General features: G+C 39.1%; 1 protein-coding gene across 2 annotated transcripts in view; it reads right to left on the bottom strand.

Moving 5' to 3' along the window:
- The window catches only part of NCALD (neurocalcin delta), a 569,529-nt gene extending 555,214 nt beyond the window's left edge, over window positions 1-14,315 (bottom strand). For both annotated transcript variants that reach the window (XM_056823245.1, XM_007488170.3), the window contains exon 1: window positions 14,250-14,315. The gene's annotated coding sequence lies outside the window, so the exon portion shown is untranslated. The remainder of the gene's footprint in view (window positions 1-14,249) is intronic.
- Between the last annotated feature and the right edge of the window lie 646 nt (window positions 14,316-14,961).

The raw sequence follows: 14,961 nt of genomic DNA, 5'->3' as shown, positions 1-14,961 counted from the left end.
TTCACAGATCTGACAGCTAGAAAAGACTTAAAAGATCATCTTTTCCAACTGTCTCATTTTTATAAATCATGAAATTGAGGTCCAGGGAAGTTAAAATAATTTATCCAGGGAAGCATGGGTGACAGAGATTGAATATCTAACACTCTTCAAGGTTACCATTGCATTCTAAGATAGGAGGACAGAGTACAAATAAAAATATAGCATAATGGAATTTCCATATTCAATAAGCAATTATTATGTGCCAAGCACTTTTTGGAACCAAGGATATAAAGCCCTTTAACAGCAAACCAGATTTCATAAGAAAAAGAAGGGTTTTCTTTGTGATACCAAGAAGCATTCCTCATATATATGTCCCTAGAAAAGTTGTCATTCCAAATTCAAGGAACTCTATGGGTCTATAGTTACTCAAAAATATAGCTCAGCATCCCTTACTGAAATGTTTTCTTTTACGAGTCATCTAGAGAACACAACTAGTTCTGCAAAAAGGCATTCAGTGAAATTGTATAATTAAAAGAAAGTAGAAAAAGAATATTTCACCCACAAATCTGGATCATGCTCTCCCCAAAATATCATCACTAGAAAGAGTAAAAACACATTAAAGAGCAGATACGAGAGATAAATGCATGGAGAATTCATGTGACCAAGACACTTGTACAACATGACTCCAATGTTACAGGACCATTGATATCTTCTCCTAAAATAACAATAGTCACAGAAAGACATGAAGGGAAGGTAAAGTATGACTGACATGACTAGTGTGCTTGGACATCCCAACTCTACTGCAACCTGCAAATATCCTGTTACTCCTCTGTTAGTTCTCTCTGCAACCACCCAATGAACTTTAGTTATAGTGATCAGCTAAATTCCATTTGCTTCATAAGAGGCAGCGTGGGCTCTGATATTTCTCTTTCAATGTAGAGCCCAGAGCCTGAGCTTCAGTTCTTTAAGTCAGGAAGAAAAGGCAAGTCCTTCATGTACTCAGGCATTGGACTAAGGTAAAAGTTCATTTCTCAAAAAAGAAAAGAAGTCAATTCTCCCTATCTTAGCCTCTAGAAGCCAAGCTCTTTGGAAACACAGAACAAATTTGCCAGTTAATTAGAGCTCATAAATATGTCTGCCTGATCAAAGTATACTATTTTCACATCATTTTATTTAGGGTTTCATTTTGAAGTTTTGGTTTTATATGAGTATTCTCTTACAACAATGAATAATAAGGAAATCTTTTTTGCATGATAATATCAGATCAAATTGCTTACTATCTCCAGGTAGGGGAAAAGAAGGGAGGGAAGAATTCAATTTGGAATTTATAATTTTGGAAAATGTATATTGAAAATTATTACATGTAATTGGGAAAATAAAATATCTTTGAATTTAAAAAATAGTCTGCCTTTTGAATTACCTGAGTCTGTGGGTAAATCAGACCATTGTTCCAGACAACTACCAAACTTAAATTTAGGGTTAGAGACTCCTTATACCTCTAGTTTACTTCCTCATCAGGATCCAGCACTTTTAAACCCATATAGAAGGTGGGAGTTCTCTAGCAAAGAAACTCCACAAGTTTTTCCCTAGTCATAATACATTCTGCTTTTCCCAAATGAAAAAGTATAAGAAAGCAAGATCAAAAAGAGCTACCTGGGGGATGCTTCAAGGCAATCACCCTGCACCTAAAACATTCTCTTCTTTATTATGTATTTGTAGTTGGAAAGAAGTCTTCCAGGTCTTGAGCAAAACAGTCCCAAAACAGATAAATACAGAGTCATTTCATTAATAACTTACATTCCCATAGTGATGAAAGACTTACAAAGAGCTTCCCCTAACAACCTTGTGAATTAAGTAGTAAAAGTATTATTATCCTCAGTTTCAAAATGGGGGATGTGAGACTCTAGGGCAAATGACTAACACATCTAATAAATGCTTGCTAAAAGAAGGAATTACAAAGAATTATCCATGGTTACAAACAATGGGGACCCCTCAAGACATAAGGTCAGCCAACTGAAAGACCACCAAATTAAATGCTAATACCTTGACTTACAAGAATTAATTTATTTCTCATGATAACTCCCCAAGGAAGTTACCACAGGTTTTATTACAGGGAATAACTTTTTTTGCCTCCATTTTACAAATGGGAAAACTGAAATTCAGAGGAGTTAAGTGACCTGTCCATAGTCACAGAGCTAGTGTGTGTTAAAGTCAGAAAACCAGGTTTCTCCAGACTCTAATGCTCTGCCCCTTCACCACACTGCTTTGAGCAGTAAGTATTGGATTAGTAAACAAGAGACTTCAACATTGACATATGTGAACCTGGATGTCTTAGTTTCTTTGTCTATAAAATACAGTTAATAATTACTACTTTCTTCACAGGGGTGTTAGAATGATAAATGCAAATGGATTATGATAGTATCTTGAGTTTTTCAGAAAATGGATATAGTAGGAGCAATATCGTAAGCCTTCCTCTCAAGCAAGTTAAACCAGTTTTCCTTAAAAAGTGTTGAGACCAGGGGCAGCTAAGCAGCCCAGTGGATTGAAAGTCGACTCTCAAGATAGGAGACTCAAATATGACCTGAGACACTTCCTAACTGGGTGATCCTGGACAAGTCACTTAATTCTCATTTCTTAGCCCTTACCACTCTTCTGCCTTGGAACCAATACCCTATTGGTTCTAAAATGGAAGGTAAGGGTTTTCAAGAAATGGTATTGAGACCCTCTTCAAGAAGCAGTTGGCTAAGGGGAGGTATCAATGTTTTTGTTTAAACTCTTACCTTCTGTCTTAGAATCAATACTGGTATTGACTCCAAGGCAGAAAAGCAATAAGGGTAAGGGCTAGGCAATGGGGATTAAGGGAATTGCCCAGGATCACACAACTAGAAAGTATCTGAGGCCAGATGGTATCAATGCCACTTAGGGAAAACTGGCCTAATTTGTTTAAATAGTTGGTGCTGAGGAAATTGGTGGCTGATTCTGTGGCCTACTTTCTTTCCATTATGCCAGGCTTTCTCTCCTTTACAATAATACAAGATATCTGGTTCTAAGAGGGAAGGGAAGGGTTTAAAAAAAAACCAAGATAATTTGAGGAGAGAGAAAACATTAATATCTGATGGAATTTAGAACAGGCATCCTAAAAAATAGCCCATGAGCTCAGTCATAAATAAAATGAAAGATTCTATGAGGACAGATGAAGAAAGCATATTTCAGACCTACAGGTAAACTTGTCATCCACAAAACAAAACAAAACAGAGGAACAGGAGTGGCATCATTAATCAACTGGTGAGCAAGGATGCCCTTAGTAAACCACATAATATCAGCATGCTTCAGAGTATGTATAATTTAAGGAAACTTGTGAATTCATTATAAAGCAAGACTCCTTTTTTATAAAGTTGAAAATCATAACTCAATTCATCTAGTTGGTAAATTTTAACTTTTAGAATATCAGAGTACTCAGAACTGGAAGAGACCTTAGAAGTAAGTACTCTGATCTCTCATTTTATGGCTGTGGACATTGAGACCTCAGGGGAAATAACTTTCCCATAGTCATAGGGGTAGAAAGCATCACATTCACATTCAAACCCCATGGCTTCAAATACAATGCTTTTTCTACTAACTATTAAATTTTTCAAAGTATCTTAACAGGGCTGTTCTTCCTCTACCAAAATGTACATGGTGAAGCCTAGTTTGGATATAACCAACAAGAGACAATCAAAGGATCAAAAGATCACAGATATAGATCTGGAAGGGACCTTAGAGATCATCTAGTCCAACCCCTTCAATTTACAGAGGAGGATACTAAGATCCAGAGAGGTTCTATGATTTGCCTAAGGTCATACAGGGGGGTTTAATTTGTGTCCTCTGATGCCAGAGACAGCCAGAAATTCTGAATAACCATCAAACTACCCAGTGGACTACTTTTTCTCCTAATGAAATTAATCATAGCAGTAGAAGAAATGTTGCTTGGGCTTCAAATGATAGCAGGCGGTTGGGGGGGGGGGAGATCAATTGAGTTGAAAAAAGAAAGCAAAAAGTTTCGCAGGGCTTAAAGATGAATTATTTTATCTCCTCTGGAATAGTAGAATATCAGCACACATTCTCTTGGAAAGATCTCCCAGGCAACCAAAAATGCTGACAAGGATGCTCAGAGCACAATAGGGTACAAGATGGTATCAAGACATCATCTGAATGTACACAATGTGAGTCAGCATAATCTGTTAAATTTTGTGGCACAGATTACATGAATTAAAGGAGTTCACAGGATGGGGGCTAGCCAAGATTAGTACTTTGCATCGCTACAAGATGAAGTTCAACAGAAAAAGAATACTCTTTCTCTATGGGAAATTTCTAGCAACACATCACATAAAATATCAGCATTTTAGAGCTAGACAGGAATTTAGAGAACATCTAATCCAATCCCTTCATTTTGCAAATGATAAAATGGACTCAATGAGTTGAGATGACATTCAGAAATTGAACCCAGTTCTCCTGTTCCTGAGAATGCTTTTTTCCAAGGCACAACAGTTGCCTCTCAAACCTTATGGGAATTCAACTATTCCAGTGCATTGCTAATGCCATCATCATCTTCTCTGCTCATCCTCCAGGAGCAAAAAGGCAATAATAATTTTTTTAACTCCTATTTATATGATGCCTTAAAATTCACACTCTTCCTTTTCTGTAAGGTAGGTAGCACAAATATTATTACTCCCATCTTATTGATTTGGAAACTGGGTGCTTAAGGAGTTGAGTGGAAGGGCTAATCCTGATGAGCATGCCACTGTACTCACCACTACAATTTTGTTGCAGAATGAAATGTTTCTTCCTTTTCATACATTCTGTGTAGATGCAAGAAGAAATCATAAAACTCTAACATACTCCATCAGGGCAGCCCACCAATATTAAAAATAAATATAATTATAGTGTATCCTAACCTACTGGTATGGGACTCTCTATTGGTGGAGATCAATGCCTCATGCCTGCAAAAAGTGGGAGATCAACTTGGTGAGGGTTAGAGAGAAAAGAGCATCAGGCTTGAGTGCTTCTGTCTCTTTAGTTCTCTTTAGTCTCTCTGAATCTCTTTGGACTCTTCTGGCTTTCACATTTGAGAGAGATAATGGATAATGCTAACCCTGATTCAAGTTGATAAAGGAAAAAACTCTAGGAAGAAACTGACCTAAGAGGAACTGGCAGTCTCCAATCATGTCCCTGTCCCCAGCTTGCTATACTAGAGACTTGAGAGAATTTCCCCTTGATTGAGATCTGGAACTCATTTGATTGAGCTAGAATACCCCCATGGCATAAGTCCTTCATTCTGTATTATCTGGTATTCTTCTATGTATATTTTCACTGTTTTCTATTTTGCTATCAACTTGGATAATGAGTTTCCTTACTAATTTCTATGTGTGTTCAAAGAGGAACTGATGTTTGGTTTTTAAAGAGGGGGGGCTCATTCCCCAGATACTCAGAAAACTCCCTCAGTTTTCCTTTCCTCCTTTTCATTACTGAATGGAGATCAGAAATTTAACTTCAACCTGAAAACCACATGCCCTACACCCATGAAGGCGAACCTATGGCACAAGTGCAGAAGCATGCCAGAGGGATTTACTCCCTTCCCCCTCTCCATACACATCTGAGGATATTTCTCATATTGTAGACCCCTCTGCCCGCAGCCCAATGGGAGTGCTTCCTCCCTCCCCATCTGGGGTAAGTCAGGAGGCTCATATGTGGCCATGAGGGTTGCAGTTTGGGCACTTTGTCTCTAAAAAGTTCACCCTCACTGCCCTAGGCCAATACATTTCAGGAAGCAGATAGAATTTTAATGCAGTACCCCTTCTCTCTGAGGACAGCTGGTGGGCTAAAATTTAGACCTAAACCTCCTGCTTCCACCCCACCCCAGTCAGGAATTAAAGTTTCCTTGGAGAAAGATGGAATGAGAAGAAACTAAAGAAGTATATTCTGCCTCCTTTGGAGCCACACAACAACACTCCGATGCTACATGTTAGTGAATAGCCCTGGATAGAATAGTAAATATTATATGCATTACAACTAACCTACACCAAGCAACCATATCTTAAGTTATCATTAACCAGCTTTAATACTTTGGGGGTTTTTTAAACCAGTTTTAATTCATTTGGGTGTTTTTTGTTCCATTTTATTAATGTGCTTTGGTTTTATATTACAAATACGTAGATTACTCCTACTTAGTGAGATCTCTTATGAGTTAATCTATTAATAATAAAGATACAATAAAGAGGATAGAGGATGGAGGTAGACTTTTCCTTTTCCTTGGTTTAGATAACTGTTCTTTTGAACGCTTCCTATAAAGTGGCATACATGCTACTTGTTAAGAATCCATCTTTTGGACAATGACTGGGAAAATTGGCATATGACCATAATGGAATATTAATTTGACAGTTAGAAATAACAAACATGAAGAATTTAGAGAAATATGGACAAATACTGAGTAAATTAAGCAGAACCAGTAAAATTATGTTTGTATATATAAATTATATATATTTAAATTCTAAAATAATATAGATTAAAAAAAACATCCAAGTCAAATTCTAAGTAACAATAACCTCAGTCTTTATTACAGAAAACAGATAATGGAACATGTATCCCATGTCTTGATTCAGAAGTGGAAAACTATTGAAGCAAAATGTTGCATATATTATCATGTGGTCACCATTATAAGTTGTTTTTGCTACAAAGAAGAGTTTGAGCTGGAGGCTGTGTAGCATGAATAGAAATTATTGTGATGAAAAAAATACAAAGACACACTATTAAACATTTTTCAATCAATAATAATGTCCCCCAAACCCTACAAAACCCTCTATAGTCATTGCAACACAGCACAAAATGATTTTCAGTTCAATGCCTAGAAATGTACCCCCTATCTGCCTCTCCAAAAAAGCTAGATTCTTTCAAAGCCTAACTCAAACATCACCTCCTACATGAGCTTGTTCCTCATGAAAAAAAAATTCCATAGCCCATCTTTGAACAATTTGTCCCCCACTTCTTCTTTACCTACATTTCTTAGAATCCACAGCTTCCTTCAAAGCACATATGTATGGGAATTATAGCCTACACAAAGCCTCTCTTGATATTCTCCCATTTATAAGTGCTTTCTCACTCATGAAATTATTTTATATATTATATAAGTATATTGTACTTATTTGTGAATATGTTGTATTCTCCACTCTCTTCTATAGTAGAAAATACCCTCCTTGAAAAGAATCCAAGATCTGCCTCCCTTGTATATAGTAGATGTTTAATTTTTAAAATTGTTGAATTAATTTTACATCTTGTTCATTCATGCTAAAAATTATTGTTGCATATAATTGGAAAAAATGGAGAGAGACAGACAGGCAGAGAATACATGTTCAAGATCTGGTCTTAAAACAAAGATGCAGACTAAAGAAGATGCATTATTGCATAGTAATTTTTATCCAGGGCAGCTAGGTGGCACAGTGGATAGAATGTCAGGTCTAGAGTCAGGAAGACTTGTCTTCCTGAGTCTAAATCTGTTCTCTGACAATTATGTGCTGAGCAAGTCCCTTAACTTTATTTGGCTTCATTTTCTCATCTGCAAAATGAGCTGGAGAAGGAAATGGCAAACTACTCCAGGATCTTTGACCAAAAAAAACAAACAAAAAAAAACTCCAAATGGAATCATCCAAAGTAGGAAACAACTGAAACAAACTTTTACCAATCACCATTCTACTATGTTTTTTCTGGAGCCTGAAAATTTAAACATCCTAGATTGCTGCTTTCGCAGTTCTGAATAACTCAACATCTTCAATGCTAAGAATAACTACATATAATTAGCATTAAATGTGTTATAAATGCATTGAGGAAAAAATAGAATTGTTTTTACCTTATTTCAAACAACTCATTCTATCAAACCATTCATCCATCCATCCATCCATCCATCCCCATTCATTTCCTCCAACGTCATTCTGCTGAGCAAAGTGATTATCTCCATTCAAAACAAGGAAATTTCAGAAGGGGCAGAGCTAAGATGATGGCTTAGGAGCAGCAAAAACTGAAACCACTCTTACAATACTTCCAAAACAATCTTTCAAAAGCACCTCAAAAATGACAGGAGTCAAAAAACAAACAGCTAGATGGAGTGAGGGGGTTCTCCCACTAAATACAGTTTGAGAGGTAGGCAAAAAGATTTTATTTTCCTGGGATAAGGGGGAACTGGAAGCAAAACTGCACACAGATGAGCACTAGCTGACCACTTTCCCATGAACCTGTTCCTCGACTGGGCATAGGTCAACTTTGCAATCCTGGGACCCACTCTACACCAACAAAAGAGCACCTAAGACCTATCCCTTAAAGTCCCGGGCCCTGGCACAAGCTTGCAATGAGACCCAGAAGTCCATTGCTCTGCACCCTTTCAAGACTGTATGCCATGGTGAAGACCTAGCCCTGGGGCAAAATAACTCACAGTGCTGAATCCTGCAAACCAGCAGCAAAGAAGAGAAGACAGAATCATCAGCTTTCAGAATTCCCAGCCCACGGGCAAAAAAAAAAAAAAACCCTGGGAAAATGAGCAAACAGCAAAAGAAACATTTAACTCTTGAAAATTTCTATGAGGACAAAAAGCAAAGCACAGACCCAACAGGGGATGGTGAGATACAAGCAACCACATGCAAAACTTCAAATAAAAAATGGGAATTAGTCTAAAGTTCTGGAAGAACTAAAAAAAGAATTCAAAAATCAAATAAGATAGGTCAAAAAAAGATGGGGAAAAGAAATTAAAGTAAGGTAAAAAGAAAATAACAGCTTAAAAAGCAAAATTGGATTACTGGAAAAAGAGGTACAAAAATCCAATGAAGAAAAAAGTTTTCTATAAAACAGAATAGACCTACTGGAAAAAGAGACAAAAAAATCCATTGAAGAAAAGAATTCCATGAGAAATGGAATGAACCAAATGGAAAAAGAAAAACAAAGGTCATAGAAGAAATTCAGTCTTCAAAATAAAGGGCTTTCAGTCAAAGTAACAATCAACACCTATAACCTGTATGTAAGACCTTGGATAAATTACTTAACATCATTAGGCCTAAGTTTCTTCATATGTAAAAAAAAGGAAGGGATTCTAACTAGATGATCTCTATAGTCTCTTCCAGCTCTAGGTCTATAATCTGATGATCTTTTGATCCCACCAGTTTATTCACTTTACTCTTATGAATAGCTAGAAAGGAGGCGATGTCCTTTATTTGAGAGCATTTTGTTTACTTTGAGGACAGGGATTGTTTAAATTAAAATGAAAATTTAATCAAATAAAAATACATATTAATTGTATATTCTGTCAGACTCAGTTAACGTGTATTAGTTTGAATGAATTGTTCCTACCTCATCCCCCTTTTTAATTCTTTGTTGCAAGGGATGATAGGAGAGAAAGATATTCAGAAATGAATGTGATATAAAAACAAAATATATCAAAAATATTTTTTAATATTAAGATATTTACTGAATGTGTACTAACTGTCAGTTCTCCTCCTTTCATTTTCTAGCCAGTCAGAAAATACTTTCTATTTTTTGTCATTTCTGCTGAGAAATGAAAAGAATGAGAATCTGGTCTGCTAAGTAAAGTATCATTTAAAATTATTTCAGAGTTACAACTTTGTAATTAAATAATGAGGGTTTTGTTTTAGGAAGTTTCTAGCTTTTCTCAACAAGCAATTAAATTTTTTTTTCTCAAGGCCTTGCTCTTGATAACCCAGGCTAGTCAGGCATAGAAATGGCAAATCAGAATCAGATGATGATATCAGAGTTGGACAGAACCTTCAAGTTCCACCTCAACCTCAATCCACAACAAAAGAATCTCTTGACAGTATTCCCAAGAAAAAGATATCCAGACTTTATGTAAAGATCTCCAGTAAGTGGAGGGAAGCCATTATTTCAGGAAGTAACCTAATCTCCATTGGAATAGCTGTAATTATTAGAAGATTTTTTCCTTTCCTGAAGTCCAAATTCATCTCTCTTTCCTTCCACTCACTGCTCTAGGTTCCATCCTTTGAGGCCAAGCAGAACAACTCCAACCCTTCTTCCATATAGTAGCCCAACAAACATCTGCAGATAGCTGGTTATGTCCTTTTCTCTTTTTGCTGGGATATCTCAGTTCTTTCAGTTAAATGACATGAACCATGAACTTTATAATTTTTGGTGTTGGTTATAAAGATTATTTTGACCTTTACCTTCACTTATCCCTGGATGTCTATTAAGATATACTTTTCCAAAAGCAGTAATAATTTTGACTAACTAATGCTTGAAGATTATAGGGCCTTTAAATGAGAAGGAAGGAAAAGTAATCACATTCTGCCAGTTGCCTTTCTCCATTTTAGCTGCATTCCTTTAAACACTCCCCAGTTTATGAGCATCCTTCCCAAATGTGGCACCCAGAAATGAACACAGTGCTTTACATGTGCTCTGAGTAAAGTAGGGCACTATGGGAATATCATCTCCAAAAAAGAAGAGGAGACATGAAACCTGGTTCTAGGTTTGTCTCCTTTAGAAGGGCTTCTTGGGAATCTGTTACTTCTAGGAATAGAATGCCTGAAAACAAACCAAAAAACAGACAGGACACTGAAATTGCTCAAAGGCATTATTAAGCACAACCTAAGACTGGAAACAACCGTGCAAGATGTAGTTTCAAATCTCAGCTCAATCTGTGTGACCTTGGGAAATCACTTAATCTCTTTGGGCTTCACTTCCCTCATCTGTAAATAAGGGAGTTGGGCTAGATACCCACTAAAGGCCCTAAGAACTCTCAATCTATCATCCTATGATCCTATAAGAGAGACCTCCAAATTCTCAGCTTCTAACCAAAACAAAATCAATCGGTAAGTCAGATTGCATAGTCTGAAATCTAAGTACTATTTGCAAAGTCTGTGCATTTGGTGACCTTGACTTCTGCTTCCTGAGCTAAATCCATTCCAAGAGCTCTGTCAAACAGCTGGATCTGGACCTCCCTATGGCTCAATCTCAGATTCCAGACTGTGAATCTTTGGCACTTTCATGGTAAAAGGAGGACTGAGGAGGCAAGAGGGAGAAATGGAGGAGAAGGAAAGGGAACAGAAAAGTTTCATATACCTGTAACAAAAATAATAAACAGAATACCCCTGAAATATCCCTCAAAACCATAGTTTTATGACAAACTATTGGTTCCTGAGGATTTTCAGATTCTTATTTTTCCTGAAATTTATAATTTTTGGCATTGGTTATAAAGATTTTTTTGTCTTTACCCCTCCCTGGACCTCTTTTAATATATACAGTTCCAACAGCAGTAATAATTTTGACTAAATATTGTTTGAAGATTACAGGACCTCTAAATTAAAAGGGAGAAAAAGCAATGGCATTATGCCAGTTGGAGAGCTTGGGACCAGCTGATTCCTTCAAGTTCTGAAACCTATGATCCTAGAAACTGGGAGAATTTATCACATATTAACAACTCATTTTTGGATATAGGCTTTTTGAGGAAGAATTTAGCATTATCTTACTCAGAAGCTCCTTCCCAAAACATTTTAGAATGATAAAATAAAGCCAGCCTCCAATAAATATAATATTTGAATCATATAAAGTTAAATCTGGGGGACCTTAGAGTCATCAGCCTCTTTTATAAGTGAGGAAACTGAAGCTCAGATGGAGAAGTGACTTGTTCAAGGTCATACAGGTAATGTGTGGCACAGCAGGTCTTCTGACAGCTAGTCTCCTACTCTTCCTCCTCCATCAGGCTGAATATTGACAGAAGGAAGAGCTTCATTAAAGTCCTTTTTGATGTACTTTGGCCCTTGAAACTTAGATTTAAATCTTAGATTTAAATTTGAAAGAGACCTTAGGGACCATATAATTTAACCTTATTTTACAAATGAGGAAACACTTAGAAAGGCTACCTAATTCATGGTCACACAGAGAGCATCTAAAAGAGAATTTGAATCCAGGTTTTCCTGAACCCAAATATAGATCTCATCATCTTATATACTCCTTCAAATAAAGAAGCTATGCAAGAAATCTGTACACCACAAAATTAGAGGCCCATAGGGTCCATGGGTTCTGCCCCCTTGCTTTTGGTACAGATACAAACTAATCAGCCAACATACTCTTTTTATATATTCTTTCTCAGTAATAATAATAATAATAGCTAATATTTATCTAGTGGTTACTGTGTGCCAAGTACTGTGCTGGTGTTTTTACATATATTATCTAATTTGATCCTTATATATGAGAGGTCCATATTACTACCACCCCCATTTTCCAGCAGATGTAACCAAGGCAAATAGGTTTAATGGCTTGTCCAGGATAACAGCTCATAAATGTCTGAGGTTATATTTGTACTCTTATCTTTCTGACTCCAAGCCCTAAACATTCTCCACTGAGCTACCTAGTTTCCTCTAATTGTAGCTAGAGGATTGGTCTGGGATTTAGGAGGACCTGGGTCCTGACTTTGCTATGGGAACCAGCTGAATAACTGAACAATTTATTTAGCCTCCCAGTGCCCTGGCAGCTCTGAAAGATTTTAAGTTATAGATTAATTATTCATCTTAATCAATGGAGGGAGTTTCCCTACAAAGACTGCCCTCAAGACTGACACTCTAAGAAAACCCAAGTCTAACCCATGGAGGAATTTTCTTACAGATAATCAGAAATTATTATAGTTCAAATCAGTCCCTACCCTTCTTAGGATTCTGCCTATTCCTTATTACTCCTCCCCTCTCAGCCATCTCTCGAAAAGTTTTTATTGTTTAGTCTTTTTCAGTGCAGGCTAACTCCGGCTCCCTTTGGGGGTTTTCTTGGCAAAGATACTGGAATAGTTTGCCATTTTCTTCTCCAGATCACTTCGCAGATGAGGAAACTGAGGCAAATGGGGTTAAGTAACTCGCCTAGGGTTACACAGTGAGTTAGTGTTTGAGCTCCGTATTGAACTCAGGTCTCCCTGCCTCCAGACCCAGCACTCTTCCGCTGCGCCACCTAGCTGCCCCCTACCTGTAGCAATAGGCTTTAAAAAAAAAAAAAACAGGATTCCTGGTAACTGTGGATCATCTCATCTGTAAAAATACTTATACGGATTAATAAATGACAGTAATTATGCAGCTTGACTTTATTGTTTTTTAAACTTGAACTGGGAAAACTTTTAGCAAGCTGATGTGACCATCTTCAGATTGCCTGAAACCCTGGAGTATCGGCTTCTCAGTTACGCGTACATTACTGCTGAAAAGGACATTTTAACACTTCTCTGTGGCCAGAGTTTAGTCCTCGAAGCAGCAGAACACCTTTGAGATAAACGACGAGGCAGAAGGAACTTCTGACTGCAAATGGGCTTTTTTTTTTCTTTTTTGTCCCTTATTCTCATTTGCTGCAAGAAACTCTTGCATTTCCTGCGGACACAAAGACCTCCTGACCCTCTCGGTTGATACAACCCGCTTTACACATCCTGCTTCTCCCGTACCTAAAAATAAACCAGCGTGCAATGAAACACACAACTCCCCAACACGCCCCTTCCCCTGGGTCCCTGACAGCACAACTAACCAGCGTTCCAAGTCCTGCATCAGAAGCCTAGAATGCACACTTCCTCCTCCGCCTCTCTCTCTACAAGCTCCTTTCCATCCCAAACCAAAGGCACCCCCACCCCAACCCTGACATTTCTCCCGCGCCACCCACCCTACTGCCAGACCCCTGACTGGGGGCCCCCAAGGAGAGGCAGCTGGGTGAGTAGTGTCTGTTCAGGCAGCAGGGAGGAGATTAGGACGCACCTTCCCTTTCCACTGACCCTAGGCTCTTGCTCTAGAAATGAGGAAACCAGCTGTTTGCCCATGCCCTGGCCCCTAATCCCCAGAGAGATGCAGTTCGATTTTCAAGGACTTTGAGATCTATCTGCTGTGCCCCAAGAGCTGACCCTCAAGAGCTGACCCCCAGCACTATCCCCCTTCTGCCTCCGCTTTTGCACGTCTCGACCAGAAGTTCCTCTTTCTCCCCCAACATCCACTCCCCTTTTTTATCCTTCTGCTCCCCCACCCCAAAATACAGGGAAAGAGTGAGTGCACAATTGTTGCTGCAGATTGAGTGGGTCTTGGGGCCGGGGTCCCCTCTAAAGAGCTGAGTTTCTTCCCTATTCGCACACCCCTGAACGGCAGGGGCAGCTGCTGCCACTCCTTCCCCCCTTACTATCCCCAAACCGCCAGACCCGCCCCAGCCGCAGCTCTGCCTAGGCGCTCGAACCGGCGAGAATGAGACGCGGAAAGAGAAACGCTGCGACTCACCGCCACGGCCGCTCCCGGCGTCTGCCTGTGTCACCCGGAGAGAGGCGGTGGCGGTGGCGCGGCGGCAGCGGCAGCAGCAGCAGCAGCAGCGCCTTACCCCAACCCGCCTCCCCCCCACCCCACCCATGGCCGCCGCAAGCGCTCCAGAGCCCCCCTCCCTGCAGCCAACCAGACCCTCACTCAGCAGACCTCCAAGCCCCAGGCTCTGGCTCTCGGGGGGGTCAAGGCAGGCCCACATCTCTTACCCCAGCCTGAGTGGCATGGACACGGAGTGAGGGTCCGGAGACATATCTGGGGCCAGATTAGAGGGGTGCACTGGTATAGATGTGGGCAAAGTGCTCAAGGACTTTAGGGGTAAGAAGTGGCGGGAGACCTGCGACCCGACGGCTCCACTTTGGGGCTGGACAGAGATGGAGCGTCCGGGTATATTCTCCTGTGGTCACCTTCCCCTCGACAAGCAGTATAACAAGTTTGTCCAGGGTTTACTTTGCAAGTCCCTTGTACCTCGTCGTTAGCGCCATCTGAAATTCGGGGTACCCTAGGCACACTGAAGAACATCATGGAAATTTCTCATCATAATAATCAAGGAAATTTACAATTCTTGCTAATGCTATGTGATTGAGTGGCAGATGATGCTAACTGACCTTGAACATATTATTGCTTTTCTCTGGGCCTCAGGTTTCCTCGACTGTAAAAATAAGGAGTTCTAAAC

The sequence above is a fragment of the Monodelphis domestica genome, chromosome 3, assembly GCF_027887165.1.
Source record: "Monodelphis domestica isolate mMonDom1 chromosome 3, mMonDom1.pri, whole genome shotgun sequence".
NCBI lineage: Eukaryota > Metazoa > Chordata > Mammalia > Didelphimorphia > Didelphidae > Monodelphis > Monodelphis domestica.
The sequence above is the reverse complement of the archived record's forward strand: the minus strand, read 5'-3'. Positions and strand labels throughout refer to the sequence as shown.